The sequence below is a fragment of the Vigna unguiculata genome, chromosome 8 (assembly GCF_037176805.1).
Source record: "Vigna unguiculata cultivar grain cowpea cultivar isolate G323 ecotype 2 chromosome 8, ASM3717680v1, whole genome shotgun sequence".
Lineage (NCBI taxonomy): Eukaryota > Viridiplantae > Streptophyta > Magnoliopsida > Fabales > Fabaceae > Vigna > Vigna unguiculata.
The window spans coordinates 10,211,402-10,238,172 of record NC_140799.1 but is presented as its reverse complement, the minus strand read 5'-3'; positions in this window follow the sequence as shown (position 1 = coordinate 10,238,172).

Sequence of the window (26,771 nt, the reverse complement as noted above, 5' to 3'; positions counted from 1 at the left end):
GTGTACCGCGTACATGATCATCCCTAAACACAAGCAGATAGGGTGAACTAATATCAAACAATCATATGTATATACAACAATTATATATCAAAATAATTACACCAAAGAAAATTTCCTTCCTTCATCCCACATGGCCACAACCATGTTTTGATATCATAAGCACTTCAAGGAAAACCACTCTTTGCTCTCACATGCCCACAACAATGATTTGACATCCAAAAATGTCAAAGAAATCTCATCCTTTCCTTCCACATAACCACAACCATGTTGATCGTGTCCTACCTCTTCTTGTGAGTACCTCAAGATGTCTTATTGCCATACCTATCGGCCACAACCGATAGAGCACGTGCGGGAAATCATGCTACGGATCACACACCGTAACGCCCGGTGGAGTTCCCAATACGAACATAGTTCGTAACTTCCCAAGACTACCAAACTCGTCATCTATTTACTGAGGAGGGCAATCTATTTGGACCCAACCGTCCTGGCCACAACCAGCACACTCACACCGACAACACTCGCCAACCTAAGCTACAACTCAAGAGTTCCTCGTGTTCATCCGCTATCTTGAGCCACAACTCAAGGGACATCATTCTGAGCCACAATTTAGAGAATTCCATGTGCTTAACCCCTATCCCGAGCCACAAGTCAAGGGATACATTCTGAGCCACAACTCAAGGAACACCAGCAAGCCCACCTTTGAGATATCTTAGAAGCCTTATCGGCCACACATTACAATTCGAACACCAACCACTCCAATACAGTATAATCGATTGCCTTGAAACACACAATTTCTACATCCTTCGCTTAAGCTTGAAGCCTTCGCCTAAGCACCCAAACCTACCTCGCTTAAGCTAAGGTACCTCGCTTGGGCGAGCACCTCGCACAAAACCAACCTTGAACTCTCGCTTAGGCGAGGGACTCTCGCCTGAGCAAGACACTCCGTCGCCCAAAGTAGGGCTTCGCACCTGGGCTAGATGCCTAAGCAAAATCACCCAACACTCACGATTTCTCGCTTAAGCGAGGCACACTCGCCAGCAAGATGGTCTGTCGCCTAAGACCAAAATCCTCCGATTGAGCGAGACGCTCGAGTAGAATCAGGCTCGCTTCTCTGCTAATCTCGCCTAGGCAAGCCTGGCTCGCATGAGCGAGAATTGCATAATTCTGCACTATTTACGCACACAAACACCAGCAACAAAGTCTAAACCACATTCCAATCCATGCCAAACAATTCAGAACATTGCACCAAACATGTGAACATAATTTAGACCCAAAATAGTCCCTAAAATCCAAGTTTGAACCATATATCACATTTACATTAAATCAAACAACACAAAATTGGCATACATAGGACTTGAACCCAAGTTCTCTCACACAATCAAGTACTCTCAACATTTAAGCTAACACTTTTCCACGTCACATTAATTAATATTAAATGTCATAAAGGCTCCCACTACCCGCATTTATTAATTATTTATTTATTTAATTAATTTCAATGAGTCTTATAGTTTTGTAGAGGCCATTGATTTTGTGTTTTATCTTATAGCGCCCAATGGTGTTGAGCTAGCACCCGACAGTGGTGACGACGTTGTTGTGTCAAAAATAGGGTATTTATCCATGCTTCTCGTAGAGGTTAAGGGCATTCCTCATTTTGGGTGATAAAGAAACACTTTCGGTGCCACACAATTGTAATCCTCCCATGCGATTTCTTTCCCTCCCCACCTCCTCTCCAACGATTTGTGTAAGACTCGGAAAAATTTAAATAAATAAATAAATATTTATTTAATAAATGCGAGGGCAGGAATGCCTAAGTTAATTAATATGGAAAGAGAAGATAAGGAACAATGGTAGCTCAAGTGGTTAAAAGTACTTAACCATTACGAGAGGACTTGGGTTTGAGCCTTGTGTATGACATTAGCGTATTAATTTAATTGTTTTATTATTTTCATAATATACTTGAACATGGTGCATGATAATATAATCCTAGTGGTGTAGGAATTATCACAAAATATGAATTGGTTGAATTGTTGTGCAATTGTTTGGTAATTGAGTTAAGGTAGGTTCAAACCTTGGCTAGTACAATTTAGTCTTGACTTATTTGCATTTTATTATTTTTTTGGTTCTGCAATGTTAGGGAAAACCTAGAAACCATATTACCCTATCATAGAAACCAAAGAGGCATGGAATAATATGTTAATGGACTCACTTGTTAATGGAGGAGAATGGTGCAATATCGTGTGGCTACCAAAAGGGAGTTTTAGAACCCTAAAAACAGAACTTAGAGAGTGTTAGAAGGCTGGAAGGAGTGTCCAAGGGTGGAGATCAATTATGGTGTAAGGAAGGATTCTAAGAGCATTTTTGGAGTCGGAATTCCAAGTTAGGGGACCTGTCATTTCCTATTTTAATGATATTATATGCAATTGCGTTATATATATTAATGCATGAAAGTCTTTCTTGAACCAAATTCTTGTATCGTTTAACTTCTTGATACTTGTTGTATGTGGTTTTAGAGAAAGTATGCATGTGCTTGTGGTTTCCAGTATATAATAATCTATGATTATTATAATTCTTCTTTCTTCCTTGGCGTGATGTTTAAAGTTTTTTTTTCTATATATGACACACCTATGATTATTATTTACTATTATTATTATATTACTATTATTATTATTATTTTATTATTATTATTATTATTTTATTATTATCATTATTTTATTTTAATGATGATTTTATTATTATTATTATTATTATTTTATTATTATTGTTCCATTTTATTTTATTATTATTTTTTTATAGTATCATTTTATTATTATTATTATTATTCATTTCATTTCATTTTATTATTATTTTTATTATTAAAATTGTTTTTTTTATGATTTTATTATCATTATTATTATTTTATTATTATTGTTTTATTTTATGATTATTATTATTTTATTTTATTAATATTACTGTTTTATTATTATTGTTTCATTTTATTTTAGTATTATTTTCATTATTATTATTTTTATTTTTTAAATTTTTTTTTATTATTATTAACATTATTATTATTATTATTATTTATTTATTTATATTATTTATATTATTTATATTATTATTTTTTAATACTATTTTTATTTTTATTATTACTATTATTATTTTTATTTTATAATTATCTTTATTATTATTATTATTATTTTATTTTATTTTATTTTACTATTATTTTATTATTATTGTTATTATTATCATTGTTTTATTTTATTTATGATTTTATTATCATTATTATTTATTATTATTGCTTAATTTTATTATTATTATTATTATTATTATTATTATTATTATTTTATCTTACTAGTATTATTGCTTATTTTATTGCTTGTGCAATATTTGGGAGCAATGGTTATGTGTTCTTCCTAGTTTGTATATTCTTTGGTTGTATAGATTGTGTGTTAAGTATAACATTTTTTTTTTTGTGGATTATGTGGATTTATTGTAATTCTTCGGAATGTATAAAAGTAAGAATATGGTTGAGTTTGATGTATGACCATGTGATATTGTGTGGTTGAGTCCAACTTAATGATATGAAAGTGTATTTACTTGTCATGGATGCATGTTTAGCGTGAACTGAGTGTCTTGTGTAAATAGGTTCATTGGAACCTATTCTAGAGTGCCAAATACTAATAAATTACCAGTTACTGGTGTGGCGTCTGACGGAATGGTGTAAACCGCTAGCAGATAGGCCACACAGTGAACTCTGGGATAAAACCCAAGAGTTGGTGCTTGGCGACGAAAGTGGTCCCACCAGGCGATGTGTTGTGGAATTGGGGCTAGACCAAAATCTAGTGGGTTGGCGCCCAGCGGCGCCAAGTAGTCTGCCAAGCGGTCTAGAATGCGAGTTAACCTAGCAAAAAGGGTGTTGTGCTAGGCAGTTTTGGATGCAGTGATGGATTACGTGAGGGATTCTACACAGTTTTGGATAGAGGTCTTAATGTGATGCTTTGTTGGGGCCTAGTTACGAGTGTAACTTGTATTGGGGTAACACGTGGCCACTCGATGTTGTAACCTGGTGGTTTTGGAAGTCTAGTGGAGTGTGCGATATCGTGGCTCGTACGGATGAGTTTCAAAAGATTGCCCTCCTTACTGTTATCCGAGGAGTTTTATAGTCTTGGCACAAATACGGATTGTGGTTCGTATTGGGAAACTCCACTTGGTGTCGTAGATCGTGGTCGTGGCAAATTTATTCCCGCGTGTGGACTATTAGGTGGTGGCCTGTAGTCGGAGGGGCGAGTAGACACTCGTGGTAGCAAGGATCGATTAATGTAATCATCAAAAGGTGTAGAATCAAGAGGCATCCAGAGAAAGATTTGGAAGTCGAGGATTAAAGATTATGGCTTGTGAGTCTTAGGAAAAGTAACGCTCTTACCGGGTTTTGGTGAACAGGTAAGGGTTGTGCTCTTGCCATATTTTTGGTGAGCAAGCAAGGGTGGTTGCTTGTAAGTCCTAAGGATTGTAATGCTCTTACCGGGTTTTGGTCAGGTAAGGGTTGTTGCTTGTTCTTCCCAAGAGGCGTTGTAGCGTAGGAAATGAAACTGGTTAGTTAAGAGAGAATAGTATACTATGTGATGAGACTTGAGAGTATTAGAATTGTTGGAATATTGTATAGTTATTTATTATATTGTATAGTGCACTTTTATTCTGTTGAGCTCACTCTATCTACTTATGTTTGGCGATGATCGTGTAATGTGTTATACGAGAGCAAATGATATTGTAGGTGGCGTTGGTGAAGCAGAAATTCAGAGAAGGGCTAGTTTGGGGAAAAACCTTTATGATGTTTTCTTGTTTTATGGATTTTAAACATTTTGTAAACAATTATCTTACCAGACTCGGAGTTTGTAATCGACAATCATAGTTTGTGAATTTTAATTTATTGCGATATAATAAATGTTGTAAATTTTTCCGTGTTTTGGGAAAAAGAATTATGATAAATGCGATTTTATACTTTTTTCTATTCTAATTATTTAAATTAGTAATGTCCAACCGGGATGTTATAATTTAGGTATAATTAGTCGCAATGTACACAGTTTCGTCCCAATGTGTCTAAATGATACCCGCTTTTAACTTTGCATCTACTTAGTACCCAAATTAGTTATTTTGCATCAATGTGGTCCATCCCGTTAAGTTTTCATAAATGTCGTTAACAGATCTGTGATGTGGCATTGCAGAACAGATACGTGTCAATGAAAATAATTATACAGTGGCAATTTGTGGATAATGTGTCATGCCCTATTTGAATTGATTGTCCTCATTCAAAAAGCCCTAATTTCCCATTCCCATCTTCATCTTCTTCTTCATTTTTTCCCCGGGAAGCTGATTTATTGCAGGGGTAAGATGGCGAGTGAAGTGGGAAATGTCGCATGGTTTTAGTCATTCGTGGTCGTCTTGTTCGTGTGGGTCACATAATCACAGCGTTTCTTCTCCTAGTTCTGTATCTGGGTCAGTGGGTGGAATACCACATCTCCTTCACATTGGCATAATCCATCTCCTTCAGAATACCCAAAACACCATTAAATTAAACCACGCACAACATTCAACCACTAACCCTAAACCCCACCATCCCAACAACAAATAATGCAATCAACGACAAAAACAAATGGTTTGTGCACCTGCAATCCCAAATAGCTGCCAATTTGATGTCAATTACACCTTCAATTTTGTCCACAACGCATGAAATGACCCAAATTTCGTAAACCCTAACTCCAGAAAACCCCTATTCTATTCTGTTCCCAATTCGTGCCTTTTTTTTCTTTTCAATTTCCTCTTACGCTGCACTGTTCCACATCACACACTACTTTCGTGCCACGTCATAACATTTTTTCTCAGTTAACTGGTCAACTCAGTCAGACGTTATCTTATTTAACGGAGTATACGAAAAGGGACCACATTGATGCAAATTAACTAATTTGGGTACTAAGTAGATGCAAAGTTAAAAGCGGGTACCATTTAGACACATCGAGACGAAATTGGATACGTTACGACTAATTATACCTACAATTTACTTCCCAATCTCCCATCCATCCAGAACCGATGACCTCCAATTTTAAGTTAGACATGTTATTCTTTATTTTCATTTTGGAATTGTTTATTATGTACTAGAAAAATTTCTATATTATAGGTTTTCGTTTTATGCTAAAACAAAATTAATTTTAAAAAAAAATATAACAAAATTAAGTCTGTTATGGTCAAAACTGACTTAAATGCACTGCTTTTTTGTGTAGAAATGTATTCAGAATTAAGTATTTTGGTGAACAACAAACTTCAATTTTACGTATGTTAAAATTTAAATCTATTGAATCTAAGTTTGTTCGAAAATAGACTTACAAAACTCAAAATAACATACTTTGAAAAAATTGTTTTGCATTAGTGGTATTACAAACAGATAACTACAAACAAAGATTTTAAGACCCAAAGCATGTGTCTCATCATTTGATGCTTAATTTATTGTCAGATATATTATCAACAGACAAGCACATATAACACTTATTGACAAGTATTTATTGACAAAAAACTACAAAACTTAACTTAGACTTAATTCATAGACAAGTATTTTTGTTAATAATTTAAATTTTCTTAACGAATGTCATTATGTTAGTAATTTTTCATCGATAAATAAATAATTTTTTGTATTATCTTGAGGAAAAACTCAAATTACGATCCTCTCCTACCTTATTTATCTCTTGAAGTGTGTGTGGTGGATTCCGATGCATCAAAGTTCATTTCAAAATTTGACCAAACATAAGTATTATCTTCTTAACAACTTCTTTGTTATTCGTCTTTCTTCTTTTTTATCTTATCTTCTTAACAACTCCTTTACTATTAATCATTCAAAACCAACCTCAAATTCCTTAAAACAAAATAGAAGAAAAATATCTCATAAAATAATTATAGGAATAAAACTATATTCAAGACTATCAGATTCATTATTATCACACTTTTGCTGTAACGAGAACATCGAAGAAAGGAAATAAAATCAGATTTTACCATTCAATGATTTAGATTTTATTATTCTCATTCACGCATCACCAAGAATTCTTTGAACCTTACGAACAATTTGCGGTATATGGAATATAAAACTAATCTGACAGAAAGGATTTTAATGATGCGAAATTAACCCATTCAGTTGTTGAACACTATTCCAGTTCACTGCTAAAAAAAGTGGGTTTATCTTCGATGAAGATGGTGATGCCCAAGGATTATGATTATGAAAGAAAAAAATATTCTTGTTTGACACTTCAACATATACCTTCCCATTATTCAATGTCAACATGTAAAAAAAAAGTTTTAATTGTATTAGTTCTCACTTATCTTATCCTCTAAGCACTAAACTATGCAATTTCTAATCTTTCAAAATTTGAATTAAGTATAAGTGAACAAATTCCAAACTTATAATGTTTTACAACTATTATATTTAAAATATTTATTGACTTACGATTGATTGCCACCAAGTTAGTTGTATTCATAATGATCTTAATAAGAGATTAACTAAAACTTGAATAATTGTATTTTTGGCTTATATGTTTTACATCTCTAAATTTTTTTCACAAATTGTATTTCGTTTATAACTTAAATATATACCTATTGCATTTTATGAAATTTATGATACAATGATATTATAGATGATGTTTAAATGAACTTGAGGCCGAAACATCGAGATAATGTGTAATAAACCTTTAACCGAAACAAAAAGAAAGAAGTATTTTAATCTTAACTAATGACTCACTTAGGCCAAAATAAATCTATCCCTTGATCATGGGAGTAACATTTTTTTTGTAGAAGGTAAGTCGGTTATAAATATTGTAGATATACATAATTAGTTAATGCATAATAATAGTCTTAGAGATAATCTAAAATATTTCCCTAAACAACAACTAGAATATTTCCCTAAATAATAACTAATGTTTCTTCTTTTAAATATTTTCTTAACCAAAATAATCACTTTATATAATCTAAGATTCTATCTTCACATGCACCATCTCCTCAATCTTAGTTTCTTACAGAGAGGTCGGTCCTAGGGTGACATCCTCGTAAATCTTGAACCATCAACCAACTACCCTTAGTGGCGTCGGTCATAGGAAGACATCTTTCTGGTTTCTTGCAATGACCTCGGCTTCGTGGAGACATCTTTTCTGACTTGAATTTTCGCCCGATTCTTTGGCCTATTGAATACCTTGGTTTATTGGAGATTTTCTCTATCTAGGAGGGAACACTTTTAGATCTCGATTGGAAGATTTATTTTATACCTAATAGTCCCACGTCACTTAGGAAGCAAGACCAAAGACAATTTAAATACATCTTCCTTTTTTAACCAACTCTGAATCATCTTTTAAAGACAAAAATTATGACAATAGTTACAAGATCTAAAATAAACAATATTTCAAATATGGTGATTGATCTTAAAGATGGTATAGAATTTTATATACAATTGTCATCTTGTCATAGACATTAACTATTTTTTAATCTTATCATAATTTTAAATATTTATCATTTTGATTTTTTTCTTAAAAATTTTCAATGTGACTATTCCCAATAAATTTATCATAACGATATATATCATATTTATTATCTATATCAACCTATAATTTTTATGGAGCAAATTAGACATGTCAAAGTGAGTCAATCCGACTCACACGGGTTTGTCACCACGAGCCGGGTTAAAAATGAGTGAACCCAACCCGGCTCACTTTATGGTGAGCCAAATATTTTGTAACCCGGCTCAACCCACCACAGGTTGGTGGATTAAGTGGGTTGGCTCACCAACCTACCTAAAAAAATTATTTATTTATTTATTTATTAGTGTTCAAATATTTAAATAAATTTTTAAGTAACCCATGAGATGACAATCATAGTAAAATCAAGAACCAATGTTTTAATCATGCTCACCACCAATATATAAAGAATTATTTCCAAGAAAGTATCCATATAATCTAAGAAAGCATGACTGATATTACAAATTTTTTGTCATATTATTCAACAAAATATAAATATTATCACGCAACTGAGATAAAGTCGCCTAATGGTTTATGAGCTATAGTAGTCTTGTGAATGTTCCCTCTCATGTGGTAATGGCCTGAATAGACTGGAAATTAAATATCCCCAACTGAGACAACAGCAAAGGGTTTCTGATGCTTGGTGTGTGTTAGGTTCTGCATTTGTGATGCTCTAATTTTCAAGAAGAATATTATTTAGTGACTTAGAACTCCCAATGTTGCACCTTCAACTTCTGTCCATACAAATCTCTTCCCAATTGCATCATTCAAGTGCAGCTAACCACTGTGTCAAATTTACAGCAACACTTTCTTTTTCATTTCAATGACACTTCAACACTTTCTTTTCATTTGAATGACACTTCAACTTTTATGATGCACGTATCAGGTAGGGAACTCATTAAAGAATATATTCCTAGCTAGTAGTTATCTTACGTGAGAATTTTTTAATTAAAAGTAAAATTTTATCCTAGTAACTTTAAATGAAAAAGAAAATTACGTTAAATTTCTGAATTAAAATTCGGGGTTAAACATATTTTCAGTACATGTGACCTAAAATTATAATTTGTTCCCGTCTAAAATTACATGTTTCTAGTTAGTATTTGACTTGGGTATACATGTTTTCATTTCAATGTCAGTTTAAAATTATATTTAAAAAATAAAAAAAAGAATAACACTATATTTATTATTTTTAAAATTTATAAATTAAAATTTATCAAAATTTCAAATAAAGATAAATTTTGATTTCACGTATGGACTAAAATCATATTTAATTACCATTTTTATTGTTCTATGTTTTATTTAACTGACCGTGATTCATAAACTAATTTAGTTTCGACACGGCCTTAATGTGAATATTGTCATATTCTTAATTAATTAATTAAAAGTTTTTTTTGGATATAGTTTCAAAAGTAATTAATAAAATTTTTAAAACAGTATATAATAATCTATGCAAAAATATATAACATGTAAAGTTTAAAATATATGTTGTTACAAAATGTCTCATACAATAAATAAAAATTTAAAGGGAAATGGAAATAAACTGTAGGTTTTGGATCACAACATGTACCGAAATTTTGTGGACTCACAAACATTCACAATGGATGCAAAGTAATGTAACAAAAAGATAAAACACACCCCTACATATTATATATATATATATATATATATATATATATATATATATATACTAAAAAAAGAGTTTAAATTTATAATGTATTAGAAAAATATTTTGGAAATAAATAACTACAATAAAATATAAATTTAACTCTTAAATATTAATGTCAGATTTAGACTCTTTTGATATCAAACAAAAAAATAATAATATTTTAAAGGAAATTAAAAAATGTAAAATTAATTTTAATATCTTTAATAAATAATATTTATGTTAATGTCAACGAATATTAACTAAATAAATATAAAAATAATTAAGTTAATGCCTACTTAACTTACATTTACTTAAATAAATATGAGTATTAAAAATAAATAAAATAAGATTCGTTATTTAATTAATATTAATCTTATTTATTTTAGTTACTATTTATTAAATTAACACTAATTTATTTATTTTAGTTAATATTTTCTAATTTATATATTTTTAATATTTATTTTAATTAGCATATGTTAATCAAACGTTAATCCAAGTTATTTTTATTGAAAAGAGTTAAAAATAATTAATATTTTTCATTTGTAAAATAAAACAATTAATTTTTTATGTTGTACTAAAGTCGATTAAATAATTCTAATAGTGTCGTAATTTTAATTTAGCAATACTAATATTTAAAAATTAAATTTATGTTTTCTTATAGCATATTTGTTTGTTCATTTTAGATTTAAGTATATTTGACAAATGTTTGTGTTTTGATTTGTAACGTGGCATCCATAAAGTTAAACATTTTGGAACGAGTTTGTTCTTTACTTCTTTTGTTTGTGTAAAAGTTGAAGTTTTATGTATACATGACATTTTAAAGTATTAAGAAAATTGAAGTATTATACATGATTGGATTACATAAATTTATATAATTTGTTATCATCATAACATGACTCATCCATATTCCAACAATGTAGTAGCCAACGCACCATCCATAACTATTATATATGTATATGTCTATATATATATATATATATATATATATATATATATATATATATATATTATGTCTAGAGTTCATTTACAAACCGTAATGGGTTCCACTAATAAAACATTTACAAGTATTATACTACCATTATTGACTCATCCAAGTATACAAATACACTAGTTATGGTCATTTCTTTATCACTCCTTGAATAAAGCACACGTAATTTTTTAACACGATGTCACTTTTGGTTTTCTTGATTACATATTGTCACTTTTGGACTTAAAATAGAAGTTGTTAAAAAATATTATAAGGAAACTATCACTAAAGAGAATATAGTATATGAACACTCTATATATCTATCATTAGAGAGAATATATTTTATGAGCACTCCTTATATCACCAGAACGAAAAAAGTTTTCCATGTTATCGATTGACGATATTTTACCGTAATAAGAAAAACATGTGATAACAAATTTGCATTTTCAGTGAATTTTTTTAACGATGTTTACCTATAGAAACTTTGATAAGAGAGGAGTGTGTGTGAAATAATGACAATTAGTTAAAAAACCATCGCTAAATTTGCATCTTTCTCCACACGACTTTTAGTGAGAGTATTTCCTCTTCCTTCTTACTTTCATTTCCTCTTTCCTCTACTTTTTTTACCACCTTTGTAGCCTTTAGCACCTTGGAAACACAAGTCATGAGTGTTTACAAATATTTTTTTTTTGCTTGTATTAATTTCTTTATTTTATTTAAATATTAATTTTTAATTGTAAATTAAATAGGTTCAATTTAGTAATTTAGAATATGTTGTAAGTTATATTTTCTTTAGTCATTTGGAATGTTACAAAGAATTGAAAGTATTGGAACATGTTAGTGTTGAGTCCGAAAGTGTTTGACCTCCAACAAATATTATTAGACTATGGGAAAGTTATTTTTTATTTGTTATGTCATAATATTTTGTTGGACATATGCACTGAGAGATCCTTAGTTTCTCAATTGAGATTTACTACATTGATCTGTTTGGTACTCTTCCAATTTTAAACAAGCTAAACTTTATTTAAATTTAGCAAAGGTTGTACCGACAATAATTGCATTGAATCTTGAATTGTCCAGTGGGACAGTTTAAGAAGAGTAATCACTTTTTAGTAGTTAACTAGTACATAACATAATCAATATTTCATTTAATGTTGGTTTGTTGCATTTATGGTGATCTTCGAGTGCATATTTGCTTTTGGATATCTCATTTTACCACTTTCATTTCATGTCACCTGAAGACCAATGTGAAATGCTGCTGAAAGTTTTGTGAAATATAAGAGATGATGATTACAGTTTATGCACTATTAGTTATAATAAAAGTGAATCTTCTTAAATGGGATAAGGTCGTACCTTTTATTAGAAAAATTAAGATTTACATGCATTGAACAAAAACATAATTTCAATGACCTACGTACAAGACATGGACCAGAGTTGTATTAGTTCACCCCATGTAAGTGATGCTTACGAGAAAGGGGTAGAAGAATTTCTACAGTTTGCATGTCGTAATGTCAATGTCAGTAGAGTAGAAGATAGAGTAAGGATGAGGTGTCCTTGTGTGAATTAATTGAATAGGAGGATATTACATGTTTTTTAAATTAGAGAAGATCTTTTATTCAATGAATTTCTGAATAATTATATAACATGGATGTGGCATGGTGAATTGTTAAACTTGCCAAGTGTGTTTGAAACAGATGAATTTGTTGATTAGACAATGGATGATAGATTGGAAGACATAATTTGTGATGTTGGAGTACAATCATTTGTTGAAGTGGTGTATGAAATTATGTCTATCAATGCAGATACTTCATTATATTCTAGTTTAACTAACTTTACATGATATCAACATTATTAAGGTTGATGAATTTAAACACATTGAATGGATGAAGTGATAAAAGTTTCACAACATTGTTTCAATTGTTGAAGGAAATGTTTCCAGAAAGTAATACTCTACCTGATAAAAAATTATGAGGCAAAGAATATACTTGGTCCAATAGGTATGGAATATCAAAAGACTAATTCATATCCTAATGATTATATTTTATATAAAAAAGAGTTTACAAAGTTAAGAAGTTGTCCCAAGTGTGATCTGTCACGTTATAAAGTCAATGATGGTGATCAGGAGAATACTGATTGGGTTACAAAGCACAACCCTTCTTTGAAGGCAATTTGAAATCTACCAATTTTTCCAAGGTTTAAACGTATGATTGTGAATCCAAATTATGCTAAAAACCTTATATGTCATGTTGATGAGCATAAATACGAAAGTTTAAACGTATGTTTCTTCTATACAATGGAAGAACATTGATAAATAATTCTTGCATTTGGAAATGAATCGAGGAATTTGAGTTGGACTAGCTACTCATGGAATGAATCCTTATAGAATTTTAAGTACATGTCATATTTCATGGTCTGTTTTGCTAGTGATTTATAACTTGCCTCTTGGTTTATGTATATAGAGAAAGTACATGATGTTATCTATGATATATTTCTAGTCCACGACAACTAGGGAATGACATAGATGTTTGTCTGAGTCCATTGATTGATGATTTCAAATTGTTATCAAATGAAGGGGTTGAAGTCTTTCATGAGTTTGCCAATGAATCTTTTCATATGTGTGCAATGTTATTTTGTATTGTCAACGACTTTCCTGCAAACGGAAACTTGTCAAGTATAGTGTGAAAGGTCACAAAGCAAGTTTGGTTTGTGAAGAAAATATATCATATGAGCAATTAAAACATAGGATGGAAATATTCTATCTTCGGCATCATGGATTTCTAAATCAATTTCACATGTATCATAAATTGAGAAAAGGCCTATAGTAGACACCAAGTACATGACATTTTTGCAATTCCATTAGTTGGTGTTCAAGTTTATGAAAAGATAAAAGATCTTAATGTAGTGTTTAGGACAAAAAGAAAGGCAATTGTGACAAAAGGTCAATATTTTTTTATCTTTTGTACTAGTGCAAGTTAGATGTGCGACATTGTGTAATGCATGTTGAAAAGAATGTGTGTGATAGTTTAATTGGAACATTTATAAATATAAAGGGGAAGACAAAGATTACATCAATGCTCATATGGATATGATTGAGAAGAATACACAAGAGGAATTAGCACCAAAAGAAGTTGGTAAGCAAACATATTTGCATGTAACATGTTACACTTTTTTCCAAAAAGGAGAGAACAAGTTTCTTTAAATGTCTTAAAGGAGTTAAGGTACCACAAGGATACTCTTATGATGTTAAAGCTAACTGGCTTAAAGTCCTAGGACTGTTAGAGTTGTCAAAACGGGTCATCCAACTCGACCCACCATTAGTGAGCCAACCCAACTTGTCTCACTTATTAGTAAGCCCAAAAATTTTGAACCTAGTCCAGCCCACTATGGGTTGGTAGGTTAAACAGATTGACTCACTTAATTAAAAAAAATTACAATATTTTTTTTTCAACCCAAAAGAAAATTACAATTTTTTTCTACAAGTCTTGAATGCAAGTCTTGTACACATTAATTAGCATTTAATCTTAACCATCCTAAATTTAGTCATCTCATTCATATAAATATGAAACACCACAAATTGAAGGCTTTTAATTCATTTTCTACAAAATAAACTCTGATTAAACTAAAAAAACAAAACCCCCAACAAAATCCACCATCTAAATTTAATATAATTTAAAAGCCCCAACAAAATTCACCATCTAAAAGCCCCACAAAAAATCATTAGGGTTTTCTTTTGTTAATATAATTTAATATTTAGAATTTATGGACCAACCTGGCTCATCATAGATTCAACCTGAGTGAGTCAGGTTCTAACTAGACTATGTCAATTTTTGGCCCATAAATTTTCATTATTTTTAATCCAACCCGGCTCGAACTCATGGTGGGCTAGTTTGGCTAGCAGATTTTAACCCATTTTGACAACTTTAATGATTGTCATGTTCTAATGCAATAATTATTGATTAAAGTCCTAAAAAATGTGAGGGTAATTGTAACAGAAGGGTGTTCTTTTTTCAATTCCATATGTTACAAAGTTATTGACCTTCAAAGTTGGATGAACTTCATTATTATCATCTTGTGTTAATTGGAGATGTTTTTCATCCATTGGTTTTTGACATCATGGTGCATTTGATTGTTCATCTTCTAAGAGAAAGTAAATTGTGTGGGTCAGGCACAAATAAAATACTACAATTTTACTCTAGCCCAAATTCGAACACACAACCACCCTATTGCCCAATCAATGCACAACCATTCAACCAATTCATGTTTCGTGATAATTTCTACGCATCTAGGATTATATTATCATGCACCATGATCACATATATTCTCAAAAGAATAAAACAATTAATTTAACACACAAATGGCATATACAGGACTCATACACAAGTTCTCTCAACACAATCAAATACTCTCAACTACTTGAGGTAATACTTTTCTGTGTTATATATATATATATATATATATATATATATATATATATATATATATATTATATTATATTAGGAAAGTGCAAGGACATCTAAACTAAAGAGGGATTTTAAGAACTTAGTTTCATTACTTAGAAAACATGGAAGTTTGGAAAATATGCGAAGATAAAAAACTTAAACAACATTGAAAATAAGGGAAAACCTACAAAGAAATTTTCCTTTCTTCGCTCATTATACTTTAATTTTGTTTTACTCTCACGCCAAAGGTTTCATTCGATAACTTTTTATATCTAGCACATGACAAACTAAAATTGAATTAGGTGACATATTGATGAAAAAAAACGAAAAAGCTATGCTCTTACCGCACGCAATAGTCTCGCATCACTTAGAACTCGAGGCCTAAGGTGGTTTAAATTCCTCCTTCCACCCACTGAGGCATTTTTTAAGGACAAATATATGATGGAATCGGCGCTCCAAAGTGGACAATACCTCGGATGAGGGGTGATTGACTTTATTGATGTCACTCGTTGGACTTGGGATTGGAACAATGGCGCCCACCGTGGGGTCGATCACGAGGTTCTACATGCGAATCATTATCCCTTAAGTCTCCATCGGGAGACTAAGGGACTATGTTCCTACTACACTCAATAGTTCTACATCGCTTAGAAGTTGAGGCCTAAGGAGGTTTAAATACCCTTTCCTCCTTCATCGTTCGAGGAACCTTTTAAAGATAAAATCGTGATGGAACCGACACTCCAAAGCGAATAATACCTCAAATGTATGGTCATTTCTGTTAGAATTGTGCTCCAATGACATTAAAGATATGACACGTGTCATTTCATGATTTTCTTATTTTTTATTTTATTTTGCTATATCTTTAACGTTGTCAGTACACTACTAACGAAAAGGACCAAATTATATAGATTTTTCAAAAATTGGGACCTAATTGAGAAAAAAAAATTAGGGGACCAATTTCAAATATCTTGACGAAAATTAGGACCAAAAGCATATTTAAACTAAGTTATTAGAGGAAACTATAAGATAGGAATGAAGTCTAGACTTGGGTTTCCTTCTTCATGGAGACAGGTAAATTTTGTTATAAGATCTTTATCTCTATTGGAACGTTTAAATTGATATTGCTTTTATAAGATTGAGAAATACCTTAATCCTTTACCTCGTGTTTGGATGAAGCATTTCAACAATGCTAAGAAATTGAAATACATTGTATTTGAATTGTTAACAATTAAATTCCCTTCATTTTCTAAATAACTTGTTTGGATAAAGAAATTAAAATACCTTACATTCAATTTCTTGTTTGGATAAACAATTGAATTTCTTATGAGATAAAATTTTAGGCGTAATTATATTTTGAATTTATGATAAATTTGGAAACGGGTTCAAGGACTTAAATAAGCCAGGTCGACCCGACTACCCAGTCGAGCTGGTATGTCTAGGTCTTCGGCTCGCCCGACATGTGTGGGTTGTTGGGCTCGCCTTGCTTGTTTCGATCGTCTAGCACGTTGGGCTTGTCTTGGTCATTAGGCCCGTCCAGCTTGTCTTGGTCGTCATGCCCGTTCAATTTGTCTTGGTCGTCGGCCCACTCGGCTCTATTTGGTCGTTGGGCCCGTCCGATCGTCTCGCTTATCAGGTCCATCCGGCATGTCTTGGTCGTCAGGCGCGATCGGCCCGTATTGGTCGCCAAACCCATCTTGGTCGTCGAGCCCGTCTTGGTCATTGGACTCGTCTTAATCGTCGGACCCACCATGGTCTTCAGGTACGTCTTGGTCGTCGAGCCTGTTTTGGTCGTCAAGTTCATCTTGGTTGTTTGGCTCGTCTTGGTCTTCAGGCTTGTCCTACCCATCTTGGTCATCGAACTCGTTCGAACTTACTTGATTTTCAAGGTCAATTGGCCCGTCTTGGTCGTCGTGTCTGTCTGACCCGTCTTGATCGTCGTGTCTATCCGACCCATCTTGGTCATTAGGCCCATTCTACACTTCTTCGTCGTCGTGCCATTCCGCCGATCCTGGTTTTTGGCCCTATCTGACACGTCTTGGTCATCGGACCCGTTCGATCCATCTTGGTTGTGAGGCCCATCTTGGTCTTCAGGTCCGTCCGGTTTGCCCTGACTGTCAGGCTCGACCGTCCCGTCTTGGTCGTCGACTCCGTCCGACTCGTCTTAGTCGTCAGGCACGTCTTGGTCATTAGGTCTGTTTTGCTCGTCTTGGTGGTCGGGCCGATCTTGGTTGTCGATTTGGTCTTGGTCATCAGGCCCATCTTGGTTGTCGAGCACGTCATGGTCATTTGGTCCATCTTGGTCGTTGGTCTCGTCTGATCCATCTTAATTGTTGGGTCTGTCTTGGATGCTAGTTGGACTCGTCTTGGTCGTCAAGCCCATCTTGGTCGTCGGGCTTGTTCGACCTGACTTGTGTGGGTCGTCGGGCCAGCCCGGTTCGTATTGGTCGTCAGGCCCACTCGACTTGTCTAGCTTGTCGAGTTGTCAGCCCGCCACTTATGGACTAGGCCAAATTGACAACTCTACCATAGATGTCTATAGTGTGAGGTTGTGTGAGAAGAATTTCAAATTGCAAATTTAGCTAATTGAAATACTTCAACAAAATGCTTGCATTTTAAATGCTTTTTAATTTCTCTATCCAAACAAAGGATTTCATCACAAAGAAATCTAAATACTTTAAAAAATGAATTGCTTCATTAAAATGCTCTATCCAAACACATAATTAATTCTTGAAATTCTTCTCTTTCCTTGTCTTTCACCGTCCGTCGTTGACCATTCAGTTATTTTAGGATGATCGGGCTATCGGGTTATCTGCAAAAGGTATTTTGATACTATTTAGAGTGTTCAGTTTCAATTAATGTAATAAATGTAGATGGTAAAAAGTACTAACTACCTTACATTGACTCTTTATTTATAATGTCCTTGATGGATCTTTTCCTTTTGGGAGACCTAATCACAGAGTCCAATGATTCTCTAATCTTTTTTACGAGTATAACTCAAGAGTTTCATGTTAGATTATGCATCAAATATAGATTAATAATTAATGAGCAATCAAACCCTTTAACTTATTGAGCAATCCCTACTACCCCATAGAGTAGTATGTGGAAGCGTACTTGGATTGGTCATTGGAAATAATGTAGAACAAAGGTATTTTATCTTCCCATTCTAGAGCACCTTAAGTTCATTCTTGATTTTCTCTTTTGATGGGACTAAGAGAATGGAAACAAGAATATGTGTATGTGCTTATGATGAATACCATAACCCCTTTATGTAACCTTTGTCCGTTACTTTTTCTTAAATTTCAATATTTTTAATTTGTCCCCTTATCAAATTAGAATATTGATTATGGTCTCTACCCAATTAATATTTCATGACATATATATTCTTAGTCATAAATTTATCTTAATTAGATCACTTTAATAAATTAACTAATAAAATATAATTAATGATCCCAACGTAACGTATTTAATTTATTATATATATATATATATATATATATATATATATATATATATATATATATATTTGTCCCTTAACTTTTAGTCAAAATTGAAATTAGTTCCTCTTTGAAATTTAGCCCAATTTAGTCCCTCATCTTTAAAAATTGGGTAAATTTATTTTTTTAACAAAATTTTGTTAAGTTTATTTGACATTTTATACGCATTTCGAGAAAGGATCATTTCCAATTTTCACTGAAAGTTAAGGGATAAAAACATATTTAACCCATATATATATATATATATATATATATATATATATATATATATATATATATATATATATATAAAAGCCCAAATTAATAACCTTACGATTCTTAACCTTGTTTTCTATTTCACGTTGTTGTCTTTATAACCGATTGGTTGGAGGTTGGAGGTTGATAACCACGAAGTCCTTACGGAGGGGTATAATGTACAGATATAGAAGTTGATTTTTTTTCTGGTGATTTTTCATCCTTTATTTTGGTGAATATATATTAGAAGTTATTCCGCACAAACAAGTGTGACAAATAAATGGGTGTTAGTATCAAAAGTCTTTTTTTTTTTTATTATGTTATAAGGGATTAGGAACATATTCTATGTTCTCAGTAGAATCATTGTGGGTTAAAACACAGTGACTGCAGCTCCAGATTCATCCATGAACCTCCCCGAAGATGCACTTGCGATTGTGAGGCATTCCCGCTGCTCCAGATTAATTAGACAACCAATGGTGTTGATCAATACAATTTATTCTTTTCCCTTTCAATACCTTTTAATAAATGAGTTTTTATTTCGGTATTATATAATTGCTATTTTTTCTTCATTTCTTAAAATCCAACATATATCTTTTAATCTTAGTTCTAATTGTTAATTACTTACTTATATGGATCACGAAGTCAAAGCCACATCTTAAATTAAATAATATTCATTGTTCTATAGTTCTATATTAACATGTGATATGTTTTATTCTTTTTTAATTTTTAAAACTGATCCGGTCCAGAAAATAGTGTAAAATAACCTTTAACTGAAACAAAAAGAAAGAAATATTTTAACCTTAGTTTCAAGACTTGCTTAGGCCAAAATAAATTTGTCTCTTGACCATGGGAGTAAAATTCTTATTTGTAAAGTAATCAATTACAAATATTAGATTTTGTAGATAATACATAACAATAAAAATCATCTTTCCTAAAATATCTCCCCAAGATAATAACAAAAAATCACCTCCAAAGTAACCACTTGAATATTTATTTAAAGATATTCCTCGAATCTTCCAAAAATCAGATCCCCAGAATATCGGATACTAACTAATTTGGAATCCTCTCTTTAATCCTCTACAAGAACCTCAGATATATACCGATCCCCTTCTGCATATATCACCTCGTCCTTATATCGATCTCATTCAACATACATCACCTCGTCTTTATACCGATCCCATCCTAAATTCCAACCTTTCATCCACAACTTCTGGATTCCAAAATAATAATCTTTTGATACTCGTTCTATAGGCGAGAATACTTTTCCCTATAATTCGGCAGGATGACGAAACGCTCCTTCCAGACAGGTACATAGCTCTCCAACTTCTAAGCTTCCTCTTCTCAGCAACGAGGAACCCATAAGTTGTCTTATCAACAACTGTCTTTCACCACTTCCCACAGAATCATCATTGTTTCTCAACTACCCCCTGCCATGTGTCACCCATCAGGTTGCTTCTTTTCAAATCATGATCAGTGTAACCTCATTCCCTCTTTTATCTCCTTAAACATACAACCCTAAATAACTCCTCAGCTTCCCACTTCCCCATGATCCTTCTGCTTCCTCTATTTTCCTCTATTGCTTCTTATTCCCTTACGATACTTCCTTCTTCAGGTATTATTTCTCTCATTTCCTTCATTTCATTTTGATCTCTTTAATTTCTCTACTTTATCGTTTATTGATATGCTACCATTGATTACAGTATGTTGATTGCTTTTGTTGATTACCTTTGCCTCTACTGCCTGTTTTAATATTGTGACTGCTATTTTCTTCCCCTAATTGCACTTACCTCATTCTAAGAAAAGCTCCCTACCATCCGCATTATCCCCTTTCATCCTGTACAATGACTACTTACTACGACTCCCTCTATTCTTAGGCCCCTCTAGCCATCACTACTTGTGATAATGATGAACCCATTTGTAGAGGCGGTACCATGTTTCCATTACCCCCACATAAATTCACCTATATGTACATTACTCTATTCAAAAAACTACGGTTAAGACTCCCTTTTAACACTTTTGAGAAGGAACTCCTCACTCTCTTAAACGAATCTCATTGTCAACTACACCCAAACAATTGGGCCTTCATTTGTGCTTTCCAAGTTTTGTGCACTCACTTTGGTATTACGCCATCGGCCAACATGTTTCTTTATTTTTTTGAGTTAAAAGCCCCACACAAACAATTGTGGGCATCTCTCAATGGAGTCGGTGGCTGAGGCCTACTGACTCTATTCAACTCGTCCTACAAGGGCTTTAAAGGAGTTTTCATAAAAATAGTAGCCCCCGACCACAACCCTTCTCTCTTAGAAGGTTTCCCTTTGTATTGGTGCCAATCCACCAACCTACAAACCCCTCAGCAGTTAGGAGATTTGGACCCTTCTGAGAAAATAGACTGCTTGATGCTGGAACAACTGGATATTATTTTTGATACACAAAACTATTAGAGCTGGAATTTTGAGTGGTGGATCTAAAATTCCACATCGGTACTTACTTTTACTTTTAATTTCTTTAAAATTGTATGCTTCTGCTTCCCTTTAACCTTTTAATTACTATTTTCGCAGAGAGTCTAATGGCGATGTCATAAGAGGATGTATTAAAACGAGCTCGACAATTGAAAAAGCAAAAGACCACAACAGCCGATGCCAGCCCTTCAGTCCTTCCTCCTCACACCAAGGGCCACGAGGAAATATTTGAACCCGACCTCGAGCCTCTGACCAGAAAATTCAAATCCCGAGGGAAGAAGATAGTCGAAGCTACCTCTCAAAACTCTACTTCTCAAGCCCAGCTCGCTCCATAATGTAAGACCCGGGAAAATTAATTAATTAATAAATGCGGATAGAAGGCGCATTTATGGCATTAATTGTTGTTTAATGTGACGTGGAAAAGTACTAGCTCAAGTAGTTGAGAGTATTGTGATTATGTGAGAGGACTTGGGTTCGAGTCCTATGTATGCCAATTATGTGTTGTTACTTTATGATTTATTTTTAATAATATGTAGGAGTATGGAATTGGTAAGGTAAACTTATATTGATTGGAATGTATCACCAAATATGAATTGGCATAATGGTTGTGCTTTGGCCTTATGGGTGGAAGGTCATGAGTTCAAACCTTGGTAAACAGAACTTAACCTTTATTTTTACTAACCTTAGTTTGAGATGAATGTGGAAAGGTAGAGAGAACCTAGCAGAATGGGACAGCCAAGAGGGTTGGAAAACCACCAGGATTGAGAGTGAGTTGAGTTTTGGGTGTGCAAGGGCTGAAGCAAGAAGGGGATTGTGAATTAAAGGTCCTGCCTTCTCAATTTTTGATCACTAATTCCAGGTTAGGGGTGTTGAATTTATGTGTATTGTATATGGTTTGTGTTTTGGCGTTTTATGCTCAATTGGGATTTATATGTGGTATGCTTTTAGGAGTATTTTGTGCTGTTGTGATTGAGAAATTGGGTGCTCTTGATGTTGTTGTCAATTCTTTGATATTTCACATGTGTTGGATGTGGGTTTGGGGTCTTGTGTAGTTCCTTTGGAAAAGTCACGAGTTTAGTATTTAAATGGGATGATAATCTGGTTATAAAACACGATTCTGATGCATTTTTGTCATTGTATTATGCTAGTAATGATTATTTGGTGTTTTGGTATTGTTTTGGCGATGTGTGTGCGTGAACAGACTCGAAACCCTGCAAGTCTCGCCCACGTGGGTCCATCTCGCCTAAGCGAGATTTGCAGAGTCTCACATTGAGTCCTGGTTCGTGGTTCTCGCCTAGGCGACCAAGGAAAGGGTTAAGCGACATGGTCTCTCGCTCAGGTGAGAAGCACTCGCCTAAGTGAGGTCAAGAGGAGAACTTGAGAGTTTGAGCGCGATATCTCGCCCAGGCGAGAGGTTTTGAGTTTTAAGCGAGTGACATTTTCGCTTAGGCGAGAGTGGCTCGCCTAAGTGAGTCCTCGAAGTGTGTTCTTGCGTGTTTGGTTGAATACTCGTCTAGGCGAGGTTTGGGTGTGGTTTTGGGCGAATGTGTGGCTCGCCCAAGTGAGAGGATCTCGCCTAAGTGAGATAAAGTGATGATGTTGTTGTTTTATGCTCGCTCAAGCGAGGTGCACTAGCCTAAGCGAGAATGAGGCTCTAGCATGAGCGAGAGTCCCTAGCTTAAGCGAGTTTATGCAAAAGTTCATGTTTGTGTGTGCTTGTGTTGTGCGATGTGGTTTCTTTATCCTTTGTATAGGATGTATATGCATGTGGTGTAGTGTTTGGGCTTGAAGGACTAAGTCCAATAGAGGTCTGGGATGTGATTGGTGGTTGGACACATGATGTGCATGGAACTGGTTGAGTTCCCGTCGGCTACTAATGGGCGAGGAGTCCTTAGTATGGTGATTGTATATGTCAGGCGCACGATGGGCAAGGAACTGTTATGTTCCCGTCAGCTACTATTGGGCGAGGAGTCCATAGTATGGTGATTGCATGTGTGCCAGGGTCCAAGTATGAGACTTGGATGTTTTACTACAGACAAGGAGTCTGTAGGGCAGGACTATGAGCGGGATAGGCTCATAGGGTTAGACCACGAATGAGTTAGTTTCGTGGGAGCACAAGGAAATCCCAAGATCTAGTACATGTATATGACTCATGAAGGACTATGAGGTCATGGTTGGGTTATTTGAAAAGCATGAAATATACTTTATGTTATTTTGGGATGGGCGTCATATTTAATTCATGTATATGTTATATATTGTGCATAGCTCACCCTATCTGTGTGTGTGTGGCGATGATCGGATAATTTGTTATCCAGGAGCAGATGATTTGACAAGTGAGTCAGGAGATGCTTAGAGACGGAGAGCATGGGCTACTTGGGCTTTTGAAAGCATTTTTATGTTTTTGATCTTGATGTAACTTTAGTTATGCTGGACTTTATTAACTTTTGTATAGAACGATAGTGAACTTTTGTACGATGTTACGGTTACTATCTTTGTTTTATATTTCCCACGTTTTTGGGAAATGGTTTTATATTAAATGCGGTTTTTTTTTCAGAATTTATTTATTAAATATTAGTAATATTCCTTAGGGATGTTATACCTAACAAATAGTGGACGATACAAAAATAAGTTTCTGGCATCCTCAATTCCATCATTCCCAACATGGCCGAAAGCACAACTTCCTTCGTCATGACGCCAACCTTCTGAAAACCCAAGACCTTAAGACTCTTCATGAACGTGTCTTAGCAAGTCTCCATAAGGTCGAGGCCTCCACCTTCATGCTAATGGATCAATTTACCAACCTTTTTGCTAAAAGAACCAGGGATTTAGAACAGAAAGAAAAATCACTGGACTCCTCTCAGATTGAAGTTTCTCGCCTAGCTACCGAGGTTGTTGAGTTGAAGTCTCAAATGAAAGAAAAAGATGAGTAGCTGCTAAACATGACCACACAACTGAAAGAGTTAGAAGCCGAAAGAAAGACCTAGGCTTCCAAAGAAAAGGACCTGCTTAACAATTCGGAACTTCTTAAAGATCAGATTGGTTTTTCTCTCAATATAGGCTTTCAGCTAGCACTTGGCCATGTTCGCATTCTTTGTCCCGATTCGGATATATCACAAGTTGATGTCTCCAAATCCATTGTTAATGGACAACTCGTTGATACAGAAGACTAAAGCCTTTTATTAACTTAGACTTTTTGCAAATTTACTCTTTTATTTGGCTTCTACCCTAAACATCTTTATTTATGTTTTAATGTTAGGCCGACTATCTATGCATTAATATTGACGCTTATACTAATTTTGTTTCTCCTTATCTCAATTTTTCTGACAAAAACACTACCTGCTTGGTCAATAACTTTCATCTTTATTACTCTTTTACACCCACTTTGACTATTATACTTGGTTAAAATGTAAGCTTTCAATCCTTACCACCTTTACCTCCTATACTTAACATTTATACTCGGTTACACACCGAGCTCTCAATCCTTGGTACTACTGCATTACATACTTAACCATTATGCTCTACTATTTTACCATTATGCTTGGTCACACACCAAGCTCTCAATCCTTAACTATCTTTGCATTCAGCCCACTACCCTACTCAGTTATAGACCGAGCACTCAGTCGTTAAGTACTTAGACCCACCAAGCAACCCGGCTTGGAATAGAGCACGAAGGCTCTTTAAAAAATCAAGAACTCGGCTTGGAATAGAACAAGAAGGCTCTTTTAAACATCAAGAAACTCAGCTTGGAATAGAACACGAAGGCTCTTTTAAACATCAAGCAACTCAGCTTGGAATAAAACACAAAGGCTCTTTTAAACATCCCGACTTGGAATAGAACACGAAGGCTCTTTTAAACATCAAGCAACTCAGCTTGGAATATAACACAAAGGCTTTTTTAATCATCAAGCAACTCGGCTTGGAATGGAACACGAAGGCTCTTTTAATCATCAAGCAGCTCGGCTTGGAATATAACACGAAGGCTCTTTTAAACATCAAGCAACTCAGCTTGGAATAGAACACGAAAGCTCTTTTAAGCATCAAGCAACTCAGCTTGGAATAGAACACGAAGGCTCTTTTAATCATCAAGTAACTCGGCTTGAAATAGAACACGAAGGCTCTTTTAATCATCAAGCAACTCACCTTGGAATAGAACACGAAAGCTCTTTTAAACATCAAGCAACTTGGCTTTGAATAGAACACAAAGGCTCTTTTAATCATCAAGCAACTCGGCTTGGAATTGAACACGAAGGCTATTTTAATCAGTAAGCAACTCGGCTTGGAATAGAATACGAAGAATCTTTTAATCAACAAGCAACTCGGCTTGGAATAGAACACGAAGGCTCTTTTAAACATCAAGCAACTCGGCTTGGAATAGAACACCAAGGCTCTTTTAATCATCAAGCAACTCATGATATATATATATATATATATATATATATATATATATATATATATAAAGAAAAAAAAACGCTTAATAACTCAAATAATCATAAATAATGTCACCTTCTTAACTAAAATAAAAACGTAAATTTGTTATGTTCCATTTTCGTGGTATCTCTTTACCATCCAATGTTTCCAACTTATATGCTCCTTCTCCCAACACATCTTTGACATGGTAAGGTCCGAACCATTTAGGTGCCAACTAGTTATCTATTTGAATCACCTGTGCCTTTCTCAACACTAGATCCTCCACCTTGAAACTTCTAGGTACTACCTTAGTTTTATACCTTCTTTCCAATCTTCTCTTAACCGTCTCCCTCGAAATACGAGCCCATTCTCTAACTTCTTCTATGGTGTCAAGATTTGCACGAAGTCCAATCTTAAAAGCCATAGCAACAAATGATCTTATTCTCTTAGTATTTTCGGCAACTTCCACGGGTATCATGGCATTTGTACCGTATACCAAACTAAAAGGAGCTTCATGTGTAGATGATTGAGGTGTGGTATGATAGGCCCACAACACTCAATGTATCTCATCCGACCATTCCCCTTTTGTTGCTACCAACCTTCGCCTCAC